General features: G+C 55.2%; 1 long non-coding RNA gene across 1 annotated transcript; it reads right to left on the bottom strand.

Annotated features, from left to right (window-relative positions):
- Positions 1-427: 427 nt before the first annotated feature.
- On the bottom strand, positions 428-10,999 carry LOC142069162 (uncharacterized). The gene is made up of 4 exons (XR_012665004.1): positions 10,821-10,999; positions 9,303-9,464; positions 3,614-4,453; positions 428-2,321 (listed from the first exon to the last, which is right to left on the bottom strand). It is a non-coding gene; the product is annotated as an uncharacterized LOC142069162 (long non-coding RNA).
- Positions 11,000-16,066: the final 5,067 nt, after the last annotated feature.

Below are 16,066 nucleotides of genomic sequence, written 5' to 3'. Positions count from 1 at the left end.
AAGACTGTCCGGAGCACGTTTGGTTTTTTAGAAGGAATACGCTGATGGCAAGAGATACGTAATATTTATATATATAAATATACCTTAGGGTGTGAAAATAAAAGATATTAAGCAAAAATTCCTTTCTGTAAAATAATGTTATTCCTCATGAAAAAATATCCCAAAGAGGGTAAGGAGCATGACCCAAGATGAGAGAATGAACTGAGGACTGAACCCAGGAGTCCTGGCTCTCAGCCCCCCATCTCCCCTTGCTCTAACCACTAGACCCCACTCCCCTCCCAGCACGGGCCAGAGGAATGCACCCCCCCCGCCCCCGTCCAGCCCTCGTCCCCAGCCTCTTGCTGCAGCCATCTCAGAAGCTCAGGCCACAAAACTTTCCACCCCCCCCCCCAGGTGACATTTCCGGAGGATGCTGAGGCTGAGCTGAGCTGGGCCGCGGAGCTCCCCAGAGAGCAGGGACCATGGAGCAGCTGCCAGCCCTGAGCACCGTCCTCTGCGCCGTCCTCCTCATCCCCACCTGGGGAGCAGGTACTAATTTTATGTGTCCATCCATCCACTTACCCCAACCCTAGATCCATCTCTGTGTGTCCATCCATCGACCTACCCAATCCCTAGATCCATCTGTCTGTCCATCTGTCCTTCTACCCCACTCCACTATATTCAGCCCTATCTGTCCATTTACCCTATCCCTAGATCCATCTCTGTCTGTCCATCCATCCACCTACTCCATCCCTAGATCTATCTGTGTGTGTCCATCCATCCACCTACCTTATCCCTAGATCCATCTCTGTTTACCCATTCAGCCCTACCCCGACATCCATCTCATCTATCTTTTTATCTATGTACTCATCCATCCCACCCCAAAAAGAATATCTATATCTATCTAGATCTAGGGGTGGAGGATGCGTGCATGGATGCATAGATAGATATGGATATGTCACATCACGTCAATGAGAAGTATTCTGTTTCCATAAAACAAATATTACATTTCAGTATTGACTCTTCTTAATAATAGCAAATCAAATCAGTCTGGAAATGCAAAATCAAATCATTCCCTTTTGACCCTATCAAAAACGCTTTCTCCCCTACATTTTTAAACCAATTGTCACCCTTTCGATGAGATGGCATTTCCCAAGAGGAAAATGTTCCGTCAGGACAAATTCTGACCCCCTCTGGTTTCAAGCACAAATTGTATGAAGTGGAGGCATGTGTTTGTGGTGTATTTAAAAGGGTTAAAATGACAAGCTGCCAATTTAATTTGTAAGGGGGTTTCCTGGTCCTTGTAAGGGGGAAACCGTTCCATACCTCTCATTGTTTTGGTTGCCCTTCTCTGTACCTTTTGCAATTCTAATGTATCTTTACTTGATTTGAGGCGACCAAAACTGCACGCAGGGTCCAAGGTGCGGGCGAAACATGGATTTATATAGAGGCAATAGGATATTTTCTGTCTTTTTATCTCTCCCCTTCCTAATGGATACTCACAGTCTAGTGACTTTTTTCACTGACGCTGCCCAGTGAGTGGATGTTTGCAGAGAACTATCCACAAGGACTCCAAGATCTCTCTTGAGTGGTAACAGCTAATTGAGACCCCATCAGTTTCTATGTATAGTCGGGATTCTGTTTTCCAATGTGCATGACTTTGCATTTACCATCATTGAGTTTCATCGGCCATTTTGTTGCCCAGTCACCGAGTTTAGTGAGATCCCTTTGTAATTCCTCGCAGTCTGCTTTGGACTTAGCTGTCCTGAGTGATTTGACGTCTAACGTCTCTGTGAGCATCTGCCGTGCCCAGAGCAGTGTTGATGTCGGGTCTCTGTTGGGGTGGAAGGAAAGCCCTGTGCAGTGTGTTATCGAGAGTGTTGTGAGCAATAGCAAGGTGGACAGGAATGCACAATTCTTTCCCCTTAGCTTCTTCTCGCTGTGCGGCTAAGGTTTTGGGCGGCTGGCGAGTGTCTTGATACCACTCCTCGTCGTTTTCCTTTGCTGCTATAATGTTTATTGCCCTGGTTCACGAAGGTCTCACAGTGCTTCAGAGCCCCGTTGTCCTCCGAGCGTCCCCCGGCGAGACCATGAACCTCAGCTGCTCCTTCGAGTACAGATGGGGCAGCGTGGACAAAGTGATCTGGACCATAGCACCCAGGGTTGTGCTGGAATCTTACCATCCCTTCTACAGCGGACGGCTCAGTATGTCCGACCTGGATCTGCTTCGGAAAGGGGAGGCCACACTGACCCTGTCTGAATTGGAGAAGCGGGACTCTGGTCTCTATCGGTGTCATGTCAGCATCGGCCAGAGAGTCAGAGGGACAGGAGCGGGCACCAAGCTGCAGGTGATGAAGAGAAACCAGAGTGACACAGGTGAGGTGCGGAATGGGGGCACGGGGCCTTCGCCCTGTATGGGGTGTCAGCACCGATCCGGCCCCAGGGTGGGGGACTGGCTGGCTCAGGAGGTGGGAATGGGTTACGGGGCTGTCCCCTCTATGGGGCTTTAGTCCAGGAATCTCCTAACCCCTCATTTCTATTGTCTAGGGCTTCCAGGGGGATGTCCACCTACCCTACCCCTAGACCCATCTCTGTGTGTCCATCCATCCACCTACCCCACCCCTAGATCCATCTCTGTCTGTCCATCCATCCACCTACCCCACCCCTAGATCCATCTCTGTCTGTCCGTCTGTCCATCTGCCCCACCCCTAGATCCATCTCTGTCTGTCCATCTGTCCTTCTTCCCCACTCCACTATATTCAGCCCTATCTGTCCATATACCCTATCCCTAGATCCGTCTCTGTCCATCCATCCACCTACCCCACCCCTAGATCCATCCCTGTGTGTCCATCCATCCACCCACCCCACCCTTAGATCCATCTCTGTGTGTCCATCCATCGACCTACCCCACCCCTAGATCCATCTCTGTCTACTCATTCAGCCCTACCCCTACATCTCATCTATCTGTTTATCTATGTATCCATCCATCCCACCCCAAAAAGAATATCTAATCTATCTATCTATCTATCAACATAGATCTAGGAGTGGAGGATGAGTGCATGGATGGATGCATTGATAGATAAGGATATGTCCCATCAGGTCAATGAGAAGTATTCTGTTTCCATAAAATAAATTTTTCATTTCAGTATTGACTCCTCTTAATAATATCAAGTCAAACCAGTCTGGAAATGCAAAATCAAATCATTCCCTTTTGACCCTATCAAAAACTCTTTCTCTCCCCCAGTTTCAAAACAATTGTCACCCTGTCAACGAGACGGCATTTCCCAAGAGGAAAACGTTCTGTCAGGACGAATTCTGACCCCTCTAGTTTGAAGCACAAATTGTATAAAGTGGAGGCATGTGTTTGTGGTGTATTTAAAAGGGTTAAAATGACAAGCTGCCAATTTAATTTGTAAGGGGGTTTCCTGGTCCTTGTGAGGGGGAAACCGTTCCATACCCCTCATTGTTTTGGTTGCCCTTCTCTGTACCTTTTGCAATTCTAATGTATCTTTACTTGATTTGAGGTGACCAAAACTGCATGCAGGGTCCAAGGTGCGGGTGTACCATGGATTTATATAGAGGCAATAGGATATTTTCTGTCTTTTTATCTCTCCCCTTCTGAATGGATACTCACAGTCTGGTGACATTTTTCACTGCCGCTACACAGTGAGTGGATGTTTGCAGAGAACTATCCACAAGGACTCCAAGATCTCTCTTGAGTGGTAACAGCTAATTGAGACCCCATCTGATTGTATGTATAGTTGGGATTCTGTTTTCCAATGTGCATGACTTTACATTTACCACCCTTGAGTTTCATCGGCCATTTTGTTGCCCAGTCCCCGAGTTTAGTGAGATCCCTTTGTAATTCCTCGCAGTCTGCTTTGGACTTAGCTGTCCTGAGTGATTTGACATCTAACGTCTCTGTGAGCATCTGCCTTGCACAGAGCAGTGTTCATGGTGGGTCTCTGTTGGGGTGGAAGGGAAAGCCCTGCGCAGTGTGTTATCGAGAGTGTTGTGAGCAATGGCAAGGTGGACAGGAACGCACATTTCTTTCCCCTTAGCTTCTTCTCTCCGTGCTGCTAAGGTTTTAGGCAGCTGGGGAGTGTCTTGATACCACTCGTTGTCATTTTCCTTTGATGCTATAATGTTTATTGTCCTAGTTCACGAAGGTCTCACAGTGCTTCAGAGCCCCGCTGTCCTACGAGCTTCCCCCGGCGAGACCGTTAACCTCAGCTGCTCCTTCAAGTACAGACAGGGTACCGTGGCCAAAGCGACGTGGACTAGAGTACCCGGAGTCATACTGGAATCTCACCATCCCTTCTACAGCGGACGGCTCAATATGTCCGACCTGGATCTGCTCCGGAAAGGGGAGGTCACGCTGACCCTGTCGGAGTTGGAGAAGCGGGACTCTGGTCTCTATCAGTGTCACATCAGCATCCACCAGGGAGAGAGCGGGACAGGAGCGGGCACCGAGCTGCAGGTGATGGGGAGAAACCAGAGTGACACAGGTGAGGTGGGGAATGGGGGCATGGAGCCTTCGCCCTCTGTGGCCCCAGGGCAGGGGACTGGCTGGCTCAAGGGGCTGAGAATCCCCTAACGCTTCTTTCCATCGCCCAGGTAATAAACCTGCCCCAGTAGGGTGCTGTGCCTGGGAGCTCCTGTATCAGGTCGCCATCGCCCTGGGGCTCCTTCTCATCCTCGGCCTGGTAGCCACCCTCCTCCTGAAGAGACGCCGAGGTACCAAACCGGAGCCTTCCCCCCGCTAACCTCCTGTCCCCATGGGCCAGGGCCTCTGCTAATGAACAGATCCTAGTGGCCGTCTGTCCGTTGTGGTCCATGCTGGGTTGTCTGTCCATATAACGAACCCCCCATGTCCTTCCTTCTCCTCTCGTCCCTAGATCTCTGCAGCTTCCCTCTTCACCCCAGACTCTCTCTCACACTCCTCCGTTTTAACGTTCCTTTCTTCTCCCTTCTTCCGCAGCGCTGCCCCCCTCGCAGCCCCGCCAACGGCAGCCGAAGGTGAGACAATGCAGGCTGGGCCCTGTTCCATACAGTGCTTGGGTCTGGTCTCCGGGTGCCAATAAGGACTGGTACAATACAGTGAGGGGAGAGAACCCAGGAGTCCTGGCTCCCATCCCCCCTGCTCTAACCCCATAGTCTCCAGTCCCCTCCCAGAGCTGGGGATAGAACCCAGGAGTTCTGACTCCCAACCCCTCCAATCTGGGGTAACACTGTGGGATTTGCTCCCTGGGAGCTGCCTAAATTGGCCTGAATTAAGAGACCAGATCTGGGGTGACGGCGTCCTCACAGTGTGTCTGTCCAACACAGGGCCACGGCAGCCGGGGGGCCGAGGAGAGCGAGAGCGTGCAGTACGCAGAGATTAAATTCCAGACTCCAGGACGCAGGGAACACACCTCCAACCACGCCCAGCGGCGCTGAGTCCCTCCGCACCCAGCACCACCTGAGTCCCTCACACTCACAGCCACGCCGCCAGCAGGGAATTCCCCACAGGAGGAGACCCTCACAGGGTTTGAGGGAGAGCAGAAGAAAATTATGGGTGTGAAGGTCCCTGTGAACCCCAACAAAACCCCACTAGCCCTCTCTACGGCAGGGAATAATCGACTAGGGCATGGTCTGACCCTCAGGAAATGCCTTCTCTGGGGCCTCCTGAGCTATAACTATATCACGTCCCTGTGTGTTATTTCCCTGTCCTCCCCCCCCCCGTGAAAATGTTTCATTTTATTCCTGAAAATGGGGACACTTCCCTCCCCCCTCCCCCACAAAACAATATTTTTTTTCATGAAAATCTTTTCTCCCCTGTAAATTGGAATTTTGCCCCCCCTGCAAATGTTGTTTTTTAAAATGATGAGTGGGGGGAGAAGGAAAAAAGAGAGAAAAAGAAGGAACTGAATATAAATCACTGGGGAAAATCAACCAGCAATGTCGAGAAGTAATTGAAACACCAGGGGGGAAATTGGTCTCTGATTTTTTTCCCCTTTCGGTATTTGCCATTTTTGTGGGATTTTTGTCCCTCCCGCACTTTTCTCCCCTGCCCCCCCACCTCCCCATTGTCCCTGACCTGGGGAAGGGGACTCACTCCCTTTCTGATACCCCCCAAATACATCCCGGAACCTTCCAACGCAGCTCCTGTTTCCCACCCGGACCCCATAAAGAACTATGGGCAAGTTGTTTGTTTATGTTAGAGGGGTCGATGCCACTTCCGGTTTCTTTCTGCCCTCACTGAGATCCACTTCCACTGTCTTCCCCTCTCTTTGAAGCGTTAACCCCAGTTTCACCCGCCCTCCTTTAAATCCTGCGGGACATGAAACAAATACACTTCCCCTAGCGTCCATTTTAAGTAAGCAAGAATCTCTCCTCAATTTGAAGCTGCAGGTCACAGAGCTCTAAAAATAGAATTGGCAGGAAAACCGAAGTAGGGGAAAGGTCAGCAGATCATAACTCTGAGGTACACAACGTCTGCAGGGTAAAAACAGAACGGACCGTTTGGAATGTGGGCAGTTGTCATGCGCAAGACAGTCCTGACAGGGCCGTATAAAAGTCAGTGTGTCAGCAGACAGCCAAGGGGTAGGTGGAGAGCGAGTGGACGGTGAGGAGAAGGAGAGAAAAGCAGAGAGAAGCTTCCCTGAGCTGTCCGACAGCCGAATGGAGAGCTGATGGAGCTGCAGGACACTGTCCTGTCCTGTCCAGCAGCAGAGGGAGAAGATGCAGAAACCCAAGGAGAACACAGCAGCGGAGGGAGGCAGAGAGAGAGCGCAGGAGAAACAGTCAGCAAGCGGGGTCAATCGGTTCTAGCTCCATCTAAGTCAATGGGGCCAGATCCCAGCTGGGGTCAGCTGGCCCGTGCTCCACTGGAAGCAATGGGACCAGAGCCCCAGTTTGTGTCAATCAGCTGTAGCTCCATCGGAGTCCAAGGGGCCAGACCCCCAGTTGGTGTCAATCGTCTTTAGCTTTTCTGACTTCAATGGAACTGATTTACAGAGACTTAGTACCTGGCCCCACTGAGGTCAGTGCAGGTGTGGCTGCTTGACACCAGCTGGGATCTGGCCCCAACTTTTTGCCCCGATTCACCCTGTCAGGATACATGCAGTTGCTGAAATTAATGAGTCTGTCTCCTTAACGCTCCCAGGCTACAGGGTCTCCCTGCTGCCCCTAACCCGCCTCCCTCTCCTCCTACACCCCCAGGAAGGGTCACTAGCTCAGCATGGTGCTACCCAGGGCCGTCCTTAGGATTTATGGGGCCCTACGCAGTATTATTAAACTAGTGCCCCTAGGCCTGACAGCAGCCCTGCGGGGGGAGGGATGAGGCAGCAAAGGACACCGAGGCGCCTGGCCTGCCTCACGGCGGCGGAGCGTCACGGTTCCCCGCAGAGACCCCCGGACCCTCTGCCTCATGCAGAATGCGCGGTGCCGGTTCATTCGGCTCTGTGAATACGGCCCCTGCCTAAGACACTGCAGCGCATACTGGGTGTGCGGGAGCCGACCCACTCTTACCTGCTGTCGTGGGTGGGGGTGAAGCTGCCACTTGGGGAGGCTTGTTCCCCAGCCCACCTGTGGCCCTGCCCATACTCCACCCCTGCTCTGCCCCAGGCCCCGCCCCCACTCTGCCCAGGCCCCGCCCTCTCCCCACTGTTTCCCTCCGCTCTTCCCTGCTCATCCCCTTCCAGCCAAATCCCTGAACTCAAATGAAGCAAATGACATTTGAAAAGACCACTCTTCCGCCATTTCTTTCTAAAGAAAATGGAGCATGTTTCCCACTGCAGGCCCGATGGTGAAGACTGGACATGCAGAAGGTACCTAATTAAAAGCACTACATTTGGGAATAAAAAATGTCAGTCACAGAGATTTTGATATATCCTGAAGTTTGTCAGAGATTTATTTGCAAAAGCTTTGTAGTAAGGGTGAGTCAGCTGCCCTGCTGAACACAGCGTTAAATATTATGGGATACATGAGGCAGCTCTTCTCTGTTTTACATTTTCTTATTCAGTATTTCTAACCTGATTTATATTCTAAATGTACTCTTAAGCCTTCAGAAAGTAATCATTCCAGATTACTACATATTTAACTCACTGACACAAAGACATTATTTTAAATTAATTGATCACAGAGGTTTCGTGTGTTCATAACAACGTTCACTCCTTTTAGAAAAAGGGAACACTAATTTACTTTGTGTGATCTCCATAACAATAGACGTGTTTATGAAATTTCACCAACTTTAAAAAACATGTTTCCAAAGATTTTAGGCATAACAAAGGATTTTATATCTTACTAAGGTACTGATTTTGCTGGAGCGTTCTCTTAAAACTAGTTCATCAGATAGTCAGAAGAAAGGGAAACTCGTTTGTCCAGCTATCTGGAAGGAAAGGGGTGTTAAGGGCGTTCTTCACCAGGGGGGGTGAAGGGAGAATGGGATGGACAGAAAGGACAGGAAGACTTTGGAAGCAAGTTTTTTGTCCTATAGTCATTAAAATGTGTATTTTAGAGAAGGGTGGTCTTTTGAAGGATTTATTTAAAAAACTATATGTCTGAAGATCCAAGCATTTAAGGCTAAAGATGAATACTCAGATGGTGCATCTATAAATCTATGCAAGGATTTTTTAGAGATGTGATTTTACAATCTTCAGCGACACACTAATTAAATATTTTTAAAGTAAATTTTAAAGTAAGGTCCTGTAGACTAACAAGTTCCGAGTAAATATTACAGTAATGCACAACTGTTTTGGTCAGTAAATTCAGAAACTAACCGTATATACCTGCGGATTGGCAAATGCCTGTCACATGGCTTCATTACCCCATGAATGGCTCTTTAACAGTTTCAATGTTGTGCTAATAGGTCTGGCAGGCTGGAGGCTTTTTCACTTTTAAGTATTGGATCCCCTCTGGAGGAAGACTCACCAGGCTGCAGCAGCAGCCAGCTGTGGTGGGAGCCTACAGGAAGGGTCAAAAAGGGATAGGAAGAGGCAGGAGGGAGGACATTAAGACCCAGGGGTGCCCCAAATTTTTGGGTGCATATGCTGCATATGCCTAAGGATGGCCCTGGGAGGGATAGATCCTGTGGGGGGAAGGATGGAGGGACATATTGTCGAGGGAAGGCTGGATGGATAGATAGAGGGAAGGATGGGTGGATGGATACTGCACAGGGATGGATAGATAACCGAGGGGACGGTGGATGGATTAGTTTAGATAGATGGGGATGTATGGGGATGGCTCAATATGGCTGTGGGGATGGGGAGGGACGGACAGATGGATCTGGGGGAGTAGACAGACCGACCCCCAGGCTAGCTAGCCAGGATTTGCCGACATACCTGCTGGCCAAGTGGGGATGAAGAGGAGGACGCAGAGGACGGGGCTCAGGGCTGCAGTTGCTCCATGGTCCCCGCTGTCTTGGGTGGCTTTGCAGAGGGCTTTCCCCTTCACCCCCTCCCCTGGTTCTTGTCATGCAGACAGGAAGCAGAAGACCAGAAGTCCTAAGCGCAGACAATGCAACGTTTATTGGGGTTCATTTCCAAGCAAGAATATTCCAAAGCCCTTTGCACCAGTCGGGCTTATCTCTGTATGTGATAATCTGTTCCCCAGTGTTCCCTTCCCGGCTCCAACGCCGCAGAGCGTTTACCCCGCACCCCCCCTCCCGGCTCCGACGCCGCAGAGCCTTTACCCCACGTGCCCCCTTCCCGGCTCCAACGCCGCAGAGCGTTTACCCCGCACCCCCCCTCCCGGCTCCGACGCCGAAGAGCCTTTACCCCACGCCCCCCCCTCCCGGCTCCGACGCCGTAAAGCCTTTACCCCACGTGCCCCCTGCCCGGCTCCGACGCCGCAGAGCCTTTACTCCGCGCCCCCCCCCGGCTCCGACGCCGCAGAGCCTTTACCCCGCGCCCCCCCTCCCGGCTCCGACGCCGCAGAGCCTTTACCCCGCGCCCCCCCTCCCGGCTCCGACGCCGCAGAGCCTTTACTCCGCGCCCCCCCCCGGCTCCGACGCCGCAGAGCGTTTACCCCCGCGCCCCCCCGCCCGGCTCCGACGCCGCAGAGCCTTTACTCCGCGCCCCCCCCCGGCTCCGACGCCGCAGAGCGTTTACCCCGCGCCCCCCCTCCCGGCTCCGACGCCGCAGAGCGTTTACCCCGCGCCCCCCCGCCCGGCTCCGACGCCGCAGAGCGTCTACCCCGCACCCCCCCTCCCGGCTCCGACGCCGCAGAGCCTTTACCCCGCGCACCCCCTCCCGGCTCCGACGCCGCAGAGCCTTTACCCCGCGCCCCCCCTCCCGGCTCCGACGCCGCAGAGCGTCTACCCCGCACCCCCCCTCCCGGCTCCGACGCCGCAGAGCCTTTACCCCACGTGCCCCCTGCCCGGCTCCGACGCCGCAGAGACTTTACCCCGCGTCCCCCCTGCCCGGCTCCGACGCCGAAGAGCCTTTACCCCACGCCCCCCCTCCCGGCTCCGACGCCGTAAAGCCTTTACCCCACGTGCCCCCTGCCCGGCTCCGACGCCGCAGAGCCTTTACTCCGCGCCCCCCCCCGGCTCCGACGCCGCAGAGCCTTTACCCCGCGCCCCCCCTCCCGGCTCCGACGCCGCAGAGCCTTTACCCCGCGCCCCCCCCCCGGCTCCGACGCCGCAGAGCCTTTACCCCGCGCCCCCCCCCCGGCTCCGACGCCGCAGAGCCTTTACTCCGCGCCCCCCCCCGGCTCCGACGCCGCAGAGCCTTTACCCCGCGCCCCCCCCCCGGCTCCGACGCCGCAGAGCCTTTACTCCGCGCCCCCCCCCCGGCTCCGACGCCGCAGAGCCTTTACCCCGCGCCCCCCCCCCGGCTCCGACGCCGCAGAGCCTTTACCCGGCGCATGAAGGGCCCTGAGTGGTGATCCTCACGGGGGGGGTCACTAGCGTCCTGGGGGGGGCAGGGGCAGGTCTGGCTCTTGGGGGTGCAGGATTGGGGCCCTGGGGGGCTGGGGCCCAGGGGAGGGTTGGAGCAGGACTGTGTCTCTGGGGGGCAGGCAGCCCGGGGGGGGGGAGCTGGGGCCATGGGGGGGAGCTGAGCTGGGATCCCGGGGGGCAGGAGGCCCTAGGGGGTGGGGTTAAGTGTCTCGGGGTGGGGGCGGGGCTGGGTCCCTGGGGGGCGGGGCTGGGTCCCGGGGGGCGGAGCTAAGTCCCTGGGGGCGGGGCTTGGCCCCGGAGGGGGAGGTGGCTAGGGCTCGGTCCCTGGGGGCGGGGTTAAGTGTCTCGGGGTGGGGGCGGGGCTGGGTCCCTGGGGGGCGGGGCTGGGTCCCTGGGGGCGGAGCTAAGTCACTGGGGGCGGGGCTTGGCCCCGGAGGGGGAGCTGGCTAGGGCTCGGTCCCTGGGGGCGGGGTTAAGTGTCTCAGGGGTGGGGGCGGGGCTATGTCCCTGGGGGGGCGGGGCTATGTCCCTGGGGACCATTAAAAGGCGCCGGGCGCTGGAAGCGCACGCGCGTTAGATCCGCCGCGGCAGTGGCGCGAGAGGGCGGCCGCCGCTCGGAGAGCAGTGCGCAGCCGCGGGGTTCTGCTCCAGACATGCGCATTGGGGGCCGGGAAGCCGCGCGGGATTTGGATGCGCATGCTCAATCGGGAAGGAGGCTCGGAGGCGGCTTCCCGCCGGCTCGTTACTCTGGGCAAGGAAGAGCGGTCAGCGCGCATGCGTATTGAGCGGCCCCGGAATGGCGACTGCCCATGCGAATCTTGTGCACTCAAGGGGCGGCAAAGCTGGTTTCACGCATGCGCACTCAGGAATAATCCCTGTGAGAGGGAGGGGTAGACGCATGCGCACTGGAACGCAGTGAAACCAAACGAGTCGGCGCACGTGCCGCCGACTCTGGAGGGAACCGAAACTGAAATCAGGCGCATGCGCACCCCGGTGGCCCACCGAGGGGTTAGCACAGCGCATGCGTACGTATCGTGCCCCCCAACTACCCTTCCCACGCCCCCTAACGGCCGCTGCCTGGCAGCGCGAGGCGCCTGTCCCCACAGCCTTCTGTCGTTGCGGCCGTTTAACTAATTTGCATATTTCCCAGCGTGCCGTTTCCCCTCAAACCCCGTCCAGTAGCGTCTTTTTTACCCATTTCAAGGAGAAAATTAAGAAAAAAAAAATTAAAAATATTAACTGCTAAGAACTATGTGATGTTACCCAAATTTCACTTCATTAACTAACAATATTTTATCTCACCCTAAGCTCGTTATGTAGTCGAAATACACCTAGGAATTAAGGTCTAATTAAAATATTCATAATGACTCTTTAGGGGACTAGTTAATTTACTAACCCGACCCGCTTGGTGCTAATTCACATTCCGGTGAGGGATGAGCAAAACGGACCCCATGGCGCACAGCGGAGCCAGCAACCGGGGCTGCCCCCCCAGTGCAAAGGAGGGAGGAGGGAGTTGATCTTCCAGTGCAAATGGGGGGAAGGGGGCACAGGCCCTCCAGCGACGAATGATCTGCCCCTGTGCAAAGAGGGGAGGGGGCAGGGGGTGGTGGTGTCCTCACGGCTCTGTGGGTCGCAGCCCCCTCTCGCGGCCCTGGAACGATCCCCCGGTGGACCCCAGAGGGAGCTGCTGGCCCCGGGGGCCGCCAGAGGAGGGCAGGTATCCCAGGGGCAGCTGGCAGTGAGCTGGGAGCTGCAGGACCATCCAGGGCTTTCCATTGTCAGGGCGGAGACCGGTGCGCAGGCAGAGCTGGAGATGATGGGGGTCAAAGGGAAAACGGGGTGAAGACAGAGAGCGCGTAGTACGGGGGGGGCGGGACGGAGCTATAGGCTACACAGGCCCCTAGCGCCGCCCTGGGGCAATGGGGCCAGTCCTGGCTGCCTGAGGACAGCGCCCCCCGCTCGGGGCCAGATTCACCCGCAGACAAACCAGCCACGCACCTAGACCTCGAATTGGGCCACAATGGGCTTTGGGTCAGGTCCACGGGCCGTGGCACAGAAACACCGATTCCTCTGTGAATGCCGGGATTTGACCAAATCTCCCCAGAGTGGGGCTGCAGTTTTCTAGGACCTTTTCTCAGATACCTTTTGAGGCGCTGCTGCCCTTGACTGCTGCCCTCAAGGAGACATTTTGCAGTTGTCTTCTACATCTCCTTCTCATCCGGCTGGTAAATATTCGTAGCTCCTGTGTGCTTTAATATTTCTGAGGGCACAGGAGAGTCTCACAGACTTGAGTAGCAACAGTGGATTTCATTGCGGTGCTCTTAACACACTGGAAACCTCCTTCCTACTGAGTCCTTTGTATTTATCATCACTATTTGTATAAACCTTCCATGCACAGAAACCCGAGCCAATCTGAACAGTTTGTAAGATTTGGCTGCCAAAACTTGTTCGTTATAGGTCAATGCTGGTAACATCCAGCCTTTATTAATACCCTAGATAGTGATTCTTTCTAAAGGTACAGACCAATACGTTCATAAAAAAAAACTTTGTTTCAATGAACAGATTGGGCTACCGTGGGGCTAGCTTTTAAGTGACTTTGGGCTATTCATGCAGTAGAAATCTGGCAACCCGATTCTGCCCAGTCTGTTCTTACGAATCCCGTAACCCGCCACCTCATGGCGCTCTTCACTTTAGCAGGAAATTCATTCGCTCGGGGTGCCAGTTTCCTGAGTTGAAACAGGCCCGGGTGTGATACCCACACTGCTGCAGTTTGGAAGAATTTCAGACGTGGTTTCCTGTTCTGAAATTACACGTCATCTGAACATTACTTGGTGTTTCCTTTTTTTATATAGGAACTAGCTGACAGGAGCACTGTGTCTAATTTCTAAGTTATTATCTGCAAAAAAACCCCTAGATTTTTCAGGTGCGGGATCCATGGGCACACCTGGAAAACAGAACGAGAGCGTCACTGAACCTACTGGGGGCGGGGGGGGGGGGAATGCTACGGGGAGCCCTATAAATACCAGAGAGAGAGAGAGAGAGGGAGAGAGATTCTGATTCCCCCAGGGAACGGGTCAAAAATGAATGACCCAACCACCGAGCAGCCCCGGGTTCGATGTTCCAATGTTCAGTCCAGTCTAGCTGATGCTGGCTCCACATTTCCTGTTTGTGATGCATTAGAGGTGCATGAGGGGATCTTGAGGCGGGAGGGATGGACGGACAGACACTGTGGGTGGGAGGGATGGGTCAAGACCGCAGAGAAATGGGGAGATCCTGCAGAAGGAGGTGGGTTAGAGTGGATAGATGGGTGTACATGGGGCTAGGTAGACAGACACGGAGCTAGGGGTGGGGTTAGATGAAAGGATGGGTAAAGATCTAGGGACGGAGCTGGCGGACAGATGTATAGATAGATCGGTATGGATGCTGTAGGGATGGAGGATGGACAGATGAACACATAAATGAAGTGGTGGGGTGAGATGAGTAGATAGATAAGGATCTAGACTTAGAGAACAGATGCAGCTGGATCTAGGGGTGGGGTAGATGGACGGATGGACAGAGATGGATCTAGGGATGGGGCAGGTGGACAGATTAAATTAGCCAGGATTTGCTGACATACCCGCTCCCAGGTGGGAGTGAGGAGGACAATCCAGAGGACAGGGCTCAGGGCTGGCAGCAGCAACATGGTCCCTGCTCTTTGGGCGACTCGGTGGGGCCAGCTCAGCTCAGCCTCAGCATCCTCCGGAAATGTCACCTCTGGGGGGTGGGGGGCGGTGGAAGGGTTTGTTTTGAGCACCTCTGAGACGGCTGCAGCGAGAGGCTGGGGACAAGGGATGGATGTGGGGTGGCGGGGGGTGCTATGCACAGTGTGAGGGGCTGGCTGGTGAGTGTGCGTAGCTGCACCCCACTGGGAGGGAAGTGGGGTCTAATGGTTAGAGCACGGGGGGCACAGTCTGGGAGCCAGGACTCCTCGGTTCTCTCCCCGGCTCTGAGACAGGAGTGGGGGCTAGTGGGTACAGTGGTGCTGGGAGCCAGGACTCCTGGGTTCTGTCCTCAGTTCAGTGTCTCATCTTGGGCCATGTTCCTTCCCCTGAGGGAGCGGGGGGCAGGGCCAGCTGTCAGGGTTGACTCACCCCCGGCCCCCAGCCCTGGGTTCCTGCTGGCGCCCGGCTCACCTGGGCTGTGGGTCTGAGCAGGGGCGGCAGGTGAGCATGGGGAGGCTGCTGGCCCCCGGCTCCATCCTCCTTACCCCCCGCCTGACTGTGCCGGCTGCTGGGGCTAAGCTTATTCCTCTGGGTGACTCCCCTCGGGCCGGAGGAGAACCCAGGAGTCCTGGCTCCCAGCCCCCCCCCCACTCTAACCACCAGCCCCCACTCCCCTCCCAGAGCCAGGGAGAGAACCCAGGAGTCCTGGCTCCCAGGCCCCAGGTCAGAGGGGCCTGTGCCGTGCCTGGGTCCGTGGGCCTGGGAGTGGGGCTCCATTTGCTACTGTGGTACTTGCTGCCGTTTCTGTGGCAGGCCGGAGCGCGCCGATTGGCTCGGGGCTCTGTCTGCACTTGAGCTCCTGGGGGTCGTGGTGACAAACAGGAAATTCAGCATCGGGCGAGGCCGCCGCTTGTGCAAAGGCAGCTGCAGGCGGGGCGGGGGGTGATTTACAGTCAGCGACAGATGTGTCGGAGTCGGGGCCGTGTGCGATGCACAAATAACTGACCACGGTTTCCGTCCCGCGAGCTGGAGTCGACCTCCAGGCGCTCAGCTTGCAGAGCCAAAAATGCTTCTAGCCCTCATGGGTGTAAGAAATCTCTCCAGCCAGGGGCGAGTGGGACCCATGCCTGAGTCTGCAGAGACCCTGAGCTGGTCGCTCTGGGAAGGGAGAGCTGCCCCAAGTGTGATCGGAGTGGGCTGGCTCAGGGGGGCTCTAACTCACTGGACCCCTCTCCTCTCCCAGAGCTGGGGAGAGAACCCAGGAGTCCTGGCTCCCAACCCCCTGCTCTGAACCCACAAGACCCCACTCGCCTCCCCGTGTACGTCACCCTCTGGCGAGCATAAAGGGCCGATTCAGGTTTGATTTTCTAGGGTTCCTTCCGAAAATGTAACTCTGCCCAGCTCGAGCCCCACCCCGAGACCAGGTCACAAAAATTTATGCTGTCAAAGCCTCTGGGCCGGATCCCAGCTGGTGTCAAGAGGCCGCGCGGCCACTGACCTCAAT

This window comes from Caretta caretta, chromosome 14 (assembly GCF_965140235.1).
Source record: "Caretta caretta isolate rCarCar2 chromosome 14, rCarCar1.hap1, whole genome shotgun sequence".
Taxonomy (NCBI): Eukaryota; Metazoa; Chordata; order Testudines; family Cheloniidae; genus Caretta; species Caretta caretta.
Note: the sequence above shows the minus strand (reverse complement) of the source record. Positions and strands in the feature narration are given on the sequence as shown.